Here is a 10053-nt window from a genome sequence, read left to right as displayed (position 1 = left end):
GGTTTCTACTGAATATGGTTACAAAAATAAATAGGCAGTCGCGGAAAATTGTCCAGGGGTGGTCCCGAAGGAATTAACCCCCAAGCGGAGATGTGAAAACCGTGCCGAAAGCTGAATGGCACCTGGGGGAGGTGTCTAGAACGGTGACTCTGGGATACCGGGATCTCGCGACTTTTGGGTGGACGGAGCGACCGAATCACGACTTGCTAGAGTGCTACGTTGCGATTGTGGCCTCTGAACGGGGTTACATGGCACGGCTGCATGCTCTGTGGTGCGACAAACACCCGGAGCTATGGCACTTTTCGCAGCAACATCTGCGAAACCATTCTGAACTACTCCGAAAAAGGGGCTATGTAAGCGGAACGCCTACTCCACCACAGCTAGAACAAGCCGGCAACAGAGAAAGAGAGGCGACACTAAGACCAACCGCGGGCAGGCATCCAATAGAGGAAGAGCGATGCTTTACGACCCGGAGAAACATTACCACCAAGGTTTCTCTAAAGCCTAAAGATCTGGCTGAAATGGATGACGAGCTTCGTGGACATTTTTCCGGAGAATCCGACCTCTGGGCTATCAATTATTGTGTGTATAATGCAGCGAGAGCTTTGGCCGATGCGAACCGTAAAACAAAACCAACGGTTGATCATAAGACCAAAAGACGAATGCATCAACTTGCCATAAAGATAGACTGGGCAAGACAGCACGCGCCCCACATTCACTCTTCCAAGACCCTCCAGTTACGGTCGAACACCCACCCAAACCAGAGGAGGTCGAAGTATTTTGGAGAGAAGTCTACGAAGTGCAGCATAGACTGGACGAAGACTCAGAAAATATTAATAGCTTTAAGGATTTATGTGTTGCCCTCATAACACTTAATAAAGAATGTCCACCCATCATTACCGAGGAGGTGAAAAAAGTATTAAGAGGGATGAAGAACTATTCCGCACCGAGAGCAGATTGTATCAAAACCTTCTGGTGGAGGAAGTTTTCTTCAACCCATCAGCATTCGGCCCATATTTTCACCTCATATTTGATGTCGGAAGACCCAATTTCAGAGTGGTTGGTGGAAGGGCGCACAATACTCCTGCCGAAAATAGGCAACTTAGCTGACCCGAAGAATTACAGGCCAATAACCTAGTCTGAACACACTTTATAAGATATTCACAGCTATCCTAAATGATAGGATTGTTCGGGCAATTGAACCTGTGTGGCAAGAAATGTATGAACAACGAGGCTCAAAGAAAGGCGTAGCCGGATATCAGGAGAACCTGCTCATCGATAGATGTATCTGCAAAGGTGCAGCATTCTACCAGCGTGACCTATCGATGGCCTGAATTGATTATCGGAAAGCTTTCGATTCGACCTCCCACAGACTTTTTATCTGTCTTTTGGAAATCTTAAAGGTTCATCCGCAAATAGTTAGGTGCATAGAGAGATTGACCCCGCTTAGGAAAACCAGATTTACTATCTCATCTGGAAAAAATCGTGTGACAACTAACAAGGTCACCTTTCAGAGAGGTATCTTTCAGGGCGACACCATGAGCCCACTCCTCTTTTGCCTTACATTATTGCCACTATCTCTAGCACTTCGCCATTCCGACGGGTACTTGTGCGGCAAACCTACATATCGAAAGTACAAGGTCACTCATGTATTTTACATGGACGATCTTAAGATCGATGCTAAAAACAAAGGGCAACTACATCTAGCTCTGGGGATTGTCGAACGATATACTAAGGAAATTGGAATGGAATTTGGGGTGCCACAGAGCCGAATTCAGGACGTGACATCTATAAAGGATACTCTCCGAAGCAGATACAAACGTCTCATCCGGCAGATTTGGTCTTCCGAACTGTCGGTGAGGAACAAAGTATCTGCAACGAAAATGCTTGCCCTCCCGGTAGTATTCTATTCATTTGGAGTATTTATATTGACGAAAAACATTCAAAGGCACAATGTGGCACTAAGAGTACTTTATTACCATCTCTGTCACTCCTACGGCATTCACCTTAATATCGCTCCTCTAAATGCTCCTAGGGAAATTGAGTCAATTGTCGAGAATGGGAAGTGCCGCATATACTGGAACTTTATATTAACGACAATTGTTTCTGTTGCTCACTCGAGGCCTGACATGGTTCTTCTTGACTTCGAGAAGCGAATCATGTTCGTTATCGAATTTTCGGCACCAGCTGACAAAAACATCATAGCCAAGGAGAATGAAAAGAAAGAGAGGTATCGAGACCTTATAGGTATGTCCAGTCGGATTCAAGCATATCAGTAATCAATTAAAAATACTTTTTTTTACATTGATTTATATTTGGAAAAAATAAATTTAAAAAAGATTTATTAACATAAATTATGTGAAGCGAGAGGAAGTTGATTTTTTTCAACCCGTTTTAAATATGGTAGATCAATGATTAACTCTTTGCAACGTTTGCATAATTAAAGCGTTAGCACTTTGTCGAAAAATTCATAAACAAAAGAAAAGAATAATCCAAGAAACTCTTAAGAAATTGAGGAACAAGATTTTTCTTCAACCCTTTTTAACATGGAAAATTAAAAATCCTTCCAAAGTCTTTCTTAATGAACACTTGGTGGTTATTAAATTAAATCATAATTTTAAGAAATAATGACTAAACAAGGTGCACTTTAGATGAGCATACATTGACAATTGAATTGAATTTTTAACCCGTTTTAAATATGGTAAATCATCCAATGAAATCACTAAGGTTGCAAATCTAAAATTACGTACACCCTTTAGGGTGTACTTCTTCCTTTATCTAGCTTCCAAATATAATCGGGTGTGTTAATTACCACTCTAAGACTTGCGTTCACGTAAATCCCCTGTACTTTTTCCATATTTCTTTTCAGCCCCAAACCTCCGCCCCATATAGCGCTGCAGCCTTTACGGTGGCGTCCATAATGTAAAGTCGTCGTTTTAAATCCGAGACCCCAGCCCTGCGTGTCTCCCCCACTCCTTGTTGATTATTTGTTGCTCTCCTTTTTCCTACTGCCGCCGTTTCTGAAGCTTATTATCTTCGTTTTTTCAACGTTCACTTCCATCATGTTATCACTTGTCGATTTTCCTAAGGCCCTCAGCATTTTATACAAATCTTTCCCATTTTCAGCAAATAGTACACCATCAGCATAGAGCAATGCAAAATTTTTCACACCGGAGCCTCGCCCTATATACGAGCCGCCCTCTCTTCTTCTCCTCAGTTCCAATTCCAGGCAGTTGATATATATGTTAATTAGTATACGCCTTAATGGGCAGCCCTGCATAACGCCTATTCCAGTTTTAAATTTATTTGTTAGTCCGTCGTTAGTTATCACCCTATTCCAGGTGGTTTTGTATATTTCCCTTATTAGACAGATTATTCTTCCTTCTTCATCCCAGGTTATTCTTTCTTCTTCATCCACTACTCCTATGCCATTCATAACAATCATTGCCCTCTCCTCACACCATCGTAATAGGAATTTTCCCTCACTCCTTAACTCTTTTTCTTCGGATTTCCTTTCGTGTATCTCTAACTCGTTGTCTAAGCCACAATCCGCCACTATCTGTTCTACTCCTATTTTTGCGTTAAGGTCGCCAGCCACAATCAGTTTCGTAGTAGACCCCACTAATTTTTCCAGTCTGTCTCCTCGCTTCTCTAGAAAATATATTAGTTTTGATGGTTTATTATTATATCCTGTGATGATGACGTAGTTATCCTTGTTATTATTTCTAGTTTTTCCAAGTATAAGCCCGTACCCTAGATCCCTCCTTATGCCCATTAACTGTCCGCCGGCCCCTCTGCCTTTTTTATGTTCTTTGGTGGCTGCTTTGCCATGCCTGTTCTTCCTCGCCTTCCGTTTTGGAATGAAATTGCCCCCCGCCTCTCTACGTATTTTTTTACGCTTAATTCTCCTTCAAGTTCTTCTCAAACGAGACACGTGACATCGATCCAGATTCTCTGATACCCTACTTTTGCTATTTTGTGTTTTGCCCTCCAAGCCTCCGCTTTCCTCTCTAGCAAATTTTTGCACTATCTCTTGTCTGAGCGTGAGATCATCCAGGATCTGGACACCCCACCCTGTCTCGGTTATCTCCGCCTTTCTCCTCATTAGTTTTAGCTTGTGATCCTACGCCCACTTCTTCAATTCCTCTTTCTTTTCTCGTAACAGCAGCGTTAGTCCTTTTAATACAATATTCTTTTTCCTCTCACGTCTCTCTTTCAGTTCCGCTTCCCAGTCGACCTGGTTAAGCTTTTCAGGTGGTGGATTGGTCGTTTAAAACTCCGAAGGCCCCCCGCCCTCCTCAGGGGCTCCCAACCCTCCTGTCGCATCCGCGGCATGTGCTGGGTCCATACCCTTAGTCGATGAAGAGCCCCCAGAGGCAGTTGTCATCCGATAAGGTCCACCTTGACCATGAACATTTACTTCGTTTTTATCATTTCTATTTATCCCACTAATCTGTATTTCCTTCCTGAGATTATCTAATGTTATGCCTTTCCACTTATCACACTTATCTTTTTCTTTCTCAAGGTCTATTAAGTTATTAACTAGGCTTACCTGAAAATTCGCCACACATTCCTTTAACTTATTGTTTTCCAGTCTCCATTCATCGTTTTCTCTTCTTAAATTTTTTTTGTCATTAATTGTTAAAGAGGGGCGCATCAATGCGCCCCTCTTTAACAATTCACGATAATTGCTTCCGCTTCCTGACACATCACACACCATTTCGATATTTTCCCACTCTTCCGTTTGGTTCACTGCACTTTTGTTTCCACTCAGCCCTTTCTTCATCTCCAATACCTTAATTGTCTTGCTTCTACTTTTTACTGGCGATCTTGAGAGCCTGTATCTCGCTCTGAAAATGTCTGCCTCCTTGTCAAGGTGTCGTTCCTCGGCACCTGAGTGGTCGAAGACTGAGCCCGGGGCCTGCTGTTGCTGGTTGTTTATCAAGTAATGGGCCAGTTCTCGAACACCAGCCAAGTGTGTTCGTCGCAGCTTTTTGTCTCGAGTGGCACATTTGGCAATATCGCCTGGCACTGCGCCCTTGCGTAGTCTACCCCTGCCTTTTCTTGGCTGTTCTCGACGGATTATTAGCGTTCCCTTCTTTATCGACACTGCTACCGCTAGATGTCACCGATATCGCCAGCTCCTCCGCCCGCTTCTCAGCTTCTTCAACCATGCCTAATTATAATCTCTTTTCCACTAAAATTCAGGAATGGCCGTATCGGAGAGATTACCGTTGCCCGACACATACCTATTATCACAAAGCCTTCATCCCTTCTTATCCACACTTATCGCCCTCACACAGAGGATTCCGTAGTACCCGACTGGTCATTTTACGCTTTGAAAACTGCTACCCGACTAAGCGCATCCACGCACAACCGCGGCCATCTTACAACTCTCGTGTAACCTTTTAATTTAAAACATCAAATTAACTAAATCGAAAAAAGCTAAAGAATCCTGGACATTTGGAAAGTAGCAAAACATGAAATGTATTAGTGAGATAAAAAGGAATTAAAAAATCAAATGCGAAAAGTAGTTATTTAAAAATGATAACTTAGAATAGGGAACCTTAGAAAAATCCCCTTTCGCTTTTGTGATCCCACACATTCGTTTTGGTACAAAAAATTCAGAGTCAATTGTAATTATGGTTGATAACAGAATATTTTATTTCAGGTTTAATACTCTGCCAGGAGTGGTGCCGATGTATACAGGGTGTCTAAAAAGTCCCGGGACGGTTGGATATTTCCTCAGGTAAAATATTTTTCAAAAAAGTGAAGGTCATTCCTGAAGTAAATTTCAACGAGGAATTCAATGGTGACCTTCATGGCTTTTTGAAGGGCAACTTTATTTTTTTTTATTGGAAACCGCCCTTTTTACATCTGCAATGGATAGAGCGGAAAATTCTACGTTCAGGTACGTACCCAAGTCATAGGTGAATTGTATCGCTCAAGGTCAGTTAGAGGTTATTTGAAATTAACAAAGTTTTCCATGAGGTTGGTGAAATTCATGAAGTAAATTTTAACGATAAATTCACTGGCGAGCTCTGTATTGATCTCGGTTACAGCGTTTTGAATATTGTAAAATCACAAGGAAATTTTTCATTAAAAGTTCCAGGTCTTCTGGTGAGAGTTCTGCTCCTCTCCGAAGAGTTATAACAGTCCTATACCGTTTTTCGATACTTAAGTCAATACCTAAGGCGATACGATAAGTTCTATACCGTTTTTCCATACGAATATTACCGATCGAAACTAAATTTCCGTATTACGAGTACATACTTACTATCTTTCGCTAAAAGATTATTATGGCACAAGCTAAACTTTCGGAACGAGAGAGGATATCTATATTAATGATGCGTCTTTGGGGAGATCGAGTTTCATCTTATTATTAAGTTCGTTTGCTTTTTAATCGCACTTTTCGTAATGGAGAAGGGTTAAATCCTGTCTCAAAATCAACAATTGAAAGAACTATAAGGCGCTTTATGAATCATGGACCTATCAAGGACCTTCAAAGAACTGGTCGGCCAAAATCTGCAGGATCTGAGGAGATGCAGATGGACATAGCCCAAGCATTTGTTGAAAATCCACACCTTAGTTTACGTCGAGCAAGTGATGAGCGTGACGTTGCTCCTGAGAGAGTGAAAAACATTTTAAAAAGCACTAATTTCCATCCTTACAAAGTTCATCTGGTACAAGAGCTCAATGAAGACGATCCTGATCGTCGGGTTGAATTTTGTGAAATTATGATGGACAGAATTGAGAGATCCTCTTTTCTTATACAACACAGTATTTTCAGATGAATCTACCTTCACTTTAAAAGGTGAAGTTAAAAGGCAAAAGTGTAGATAGCGGTCCGACACAAATCCTGATTGGATGTTGGAGAGTCACACACAATATCCACAAAAGATTAATGTTTGGGCTGGTATCTTGAATGATACATTGATAGGCCCTTTCTTCATCGATGGTAATCTCAATGCCCGTGCATATAAAGAGCTTCTCAGAAACCAAATTGTACCAAGAATGAGGGAGATTACAGGCGATAATTTTCAAAATATTTGGTTCTAGCAGGACGAAGCAGCGGCTCATTACGGTAGGGAGGTTCGAGCATATTTGGATACTCAGTTCCCTCAAAGGTGGATTGGAAGAAGGGGTGAAATCGAGTGGCCTGCTAGATCTCCTGATCTGACGCCTCTCGACTATTTTCTTTGGGGTTATTTATAGATCTAAGTTTACTCAACGCAACCGCAAAGCTTAGACGAATTGCAGAATCGAATTCTGCAACAGGCTACTTTGATTGATAGGGAGATGATTCGTAATGCTATAACTCATTTTTACAATCGCATAGCTTTTTGTCAAGAAGCTCAAGGTTTTCAGTTCGAACATCTTCACTGAAGTGTGAGAGCCAAGAGGACTCACGCTAATCAATCACCCCCAAACGTGAGAAGCAAGGGGACTCACGCTAATCCAGCACCTCGAAACGTGAGAGGCAAGGGGACTCACGCTAATCAAGCACTCCAAAGGGAACAGAATTCTCTACGTACACGTCGTTTTTCCTGGGTAATGTTAAACGTAAACTGCTTGGAAAAAACCTTGAAGATCATCACCAAGATCAATACAGAACTCACCAATGAATTTCTCGTTGAAATTTACTTCAGGAATTGCACTGATCTCTTGGAAAACTTTGTTAATTTCAAATAACCTCTAACTGACCTTGAACATTACAATTGACCTATGACTTGGGCACGTACCTGAACGTCGAATTTTTCGCTCTATCGATTGCAGATGAAAAAAGGGGGTTTCCATTTTAAAAAACAAAGTTGACCTTCAAAAAGCCATAAGTGTCAACTTCAAGGTCATAATGAAGGTCACCATTGAATTTCCCGTTGAAATTTACTTCAGGAATTGCACTGATCTCTTGGAAAACATTGTTAATTTCAAATAACCTCTAACTGACCTTGAACGTTAAAATTGACCTATGACTTGGGTACATAACTGAACGTAGAATTTTCCACTCTATCGATTGCAGATGTAAAAAAGGGGGTTTTCATTAAAAAAAAAAAAAAAAGACCTTCAAAAAGCCATGAAGGTCAACTTCAAGGTTAAAATGAAGGTCACCATTGAATTCCTCGTTGAAATTTACTTCAGGAATGACCTTCACTTTTTTGAAAAATATTTCGCCTGAGGAAATATCCAACCGTCCCGGGACTTTTTAAGACACCCTGTATATTCGGGGTCATTTTCCTGAACAGAGAAAATTAAATCCATCGAAAAATCGAACAGTTATAGATATATTTCTACAGCCAAGATTTAGCGATACAATTGAACTTAAAAGTAATCATCATAATTTTACAAAACATTAAGATCTACGAAAGAGTAAAATGATCTATAAAGATCGTAAAAGTAGAGTAATGCTTTAAGTGGTACTTTGCGTAATCCCTTGAGGCGAGTGCGACAAGCAAACAATAGTACTCGACCGCAGTGAGGTCGTCAAATCAAAATAGAGAAATAAATGTTAATGGATTTCATTGTAACGTTAAAAGTACTCATTAACCTTCTTCAATTGATAATTAAATCGACTAAATTGAGATTTAAATCTATAATACTAATGTGACAAGTTTGAAGTGTCAAACTTTCACCTCTATTTGATTGAGAATAAAACTATCTACCTAACGCAACTACTTAAACAAACACGAAGTTTTTGGAATAAATTTCCTTTTTAGTTTAGAAATAAACAAGTAAAATACCATTTTATTAATCCGCTAATTATAAATTTCGTATCAAAATGTTGGACAAGGAAAATGGTGAGAGAGACTCCCAAGCAAACAGAACAAGAAAGATTAAATTATCAAAATCCCCTTTGGAAAATAGCGAAAACATATCGCTAGATGAATCAAGTGATGAATCTAATTTCAAAGGTTCACAAGTTAATAATGAGCATGGTTTAAATCCAGATCGAACCGAAAATCCTGGTGGATATAAACGATATGATATAAACGGGTTAAATATGTGGGTTAGCGGAAATAATCGGGAACCAGATACTAATAATGAAGAGGTAGATAGTATATTAGATAAAATAAGAAAATTGCGAGAAGATGTTCACAAGTCATTCACTAGTCAAAATGGATCCACGCAAAAAAATGTTGCAAAAGGTCAAAAAGCCCAAACCAAATTCGCCAATAGGGTAGAGTCTTTCGCGGTAATGCTCACTCAAAAAATAGATAAGCGTGTAGATAACCAAAGAGAAATGTGTGTGGAACAAGAAAAATATTTAGAAAAAATCGTCGATGTTGAAAAAAATTCTGACGTATTAAAAAAGGCTACGGAAAGAATACATGTGGATCAAGCTGATTTCGTGATGGCCACCATGCAAAACAGAAAGCGTTTACAAGACTTGGAAGAACAACAGTTCATATTAGAAAAACGAGTAGACCGAACTATAGGATCGTGACTAAAAAACCGTGGCTAAAAAATTATCCATTTCCGAAATTCTCTGGCATGGATCACGAACATCCCATGACGTTTCTAAATAATTTTGAGCGAATAAAGTAAGTCTTGTGCAATGAATTGGCGTCAGCCACTTTCAATTAAAACAATAACTTATTCTGCTATAAATAATCATAATCAGTGTCACGTTCTCGGCTTCTGATTATCGTAGAAAGTTGTAATAAAGATGAATATGATTATAAAAATTAAACAACAAAATCGCTTTACTTTAAAATACGCATTATTTATTATTGTTAAAGTTTATGTTTTGTCGTCGAGATACGTTCGATCTTTATTATCGTGACGAATGTCAAGTTCCCCAGACCCAGCGTGGGTCATTGGCGTAGGCATTACAAATTCTTGGTGGTCCATTTTTAATGCAGTTCTATACTCGGAGACACTATTATGTTATTTTAAAATACAAATTGTTGAGCTTCATAACAATCAGAGCAATATATTACAACAATTAAAGTCAATAATAATAATAACGGTGGTTTGGAAATAAAAGTTATTGATATGATTTTATTTCGTAGATACTCATCTCCAATCCCTAGAAAGCCTGACACGTTCACATGA

At 39.8% G+C, this 10053-nt stretch overlaps 1 protein-coding gene across 1 annotated transcript in view; it reads right to left on the bottom strand.

Annotated features, from left to right (window-relative positions):
* LOC117169188 (prostaglandin E synthase 3) overlaps positions 1–10053 on the bottom strand; it is a 143340-nt gene that overhangs the window by 14067 nt on the left and 119220 nt on the right. The gene's annotated exons all lie outside the window — the stretch shown is intronic.

This window comes from Belonocnema kinseyi, chromosome 3 (assembly GCF_010883055.1).
Source record: "Belonocnema kinseyi isolate 2016_QV_RU_SX_M_011 chromosome 3, B_treatae_v1, whole genome shotgun sequence".
Lineage (NCBI taxonomy): Eukaryota > Metazoa > Arthropoda > Insecta > Hymenoptera > Cynipidae > Belonocnema > Belonocnema kinseyi.
Note: the sequence above shows the minus strand (reverse complement) of the source record. Positions and strands in the feature narration are given on the sequence as shown.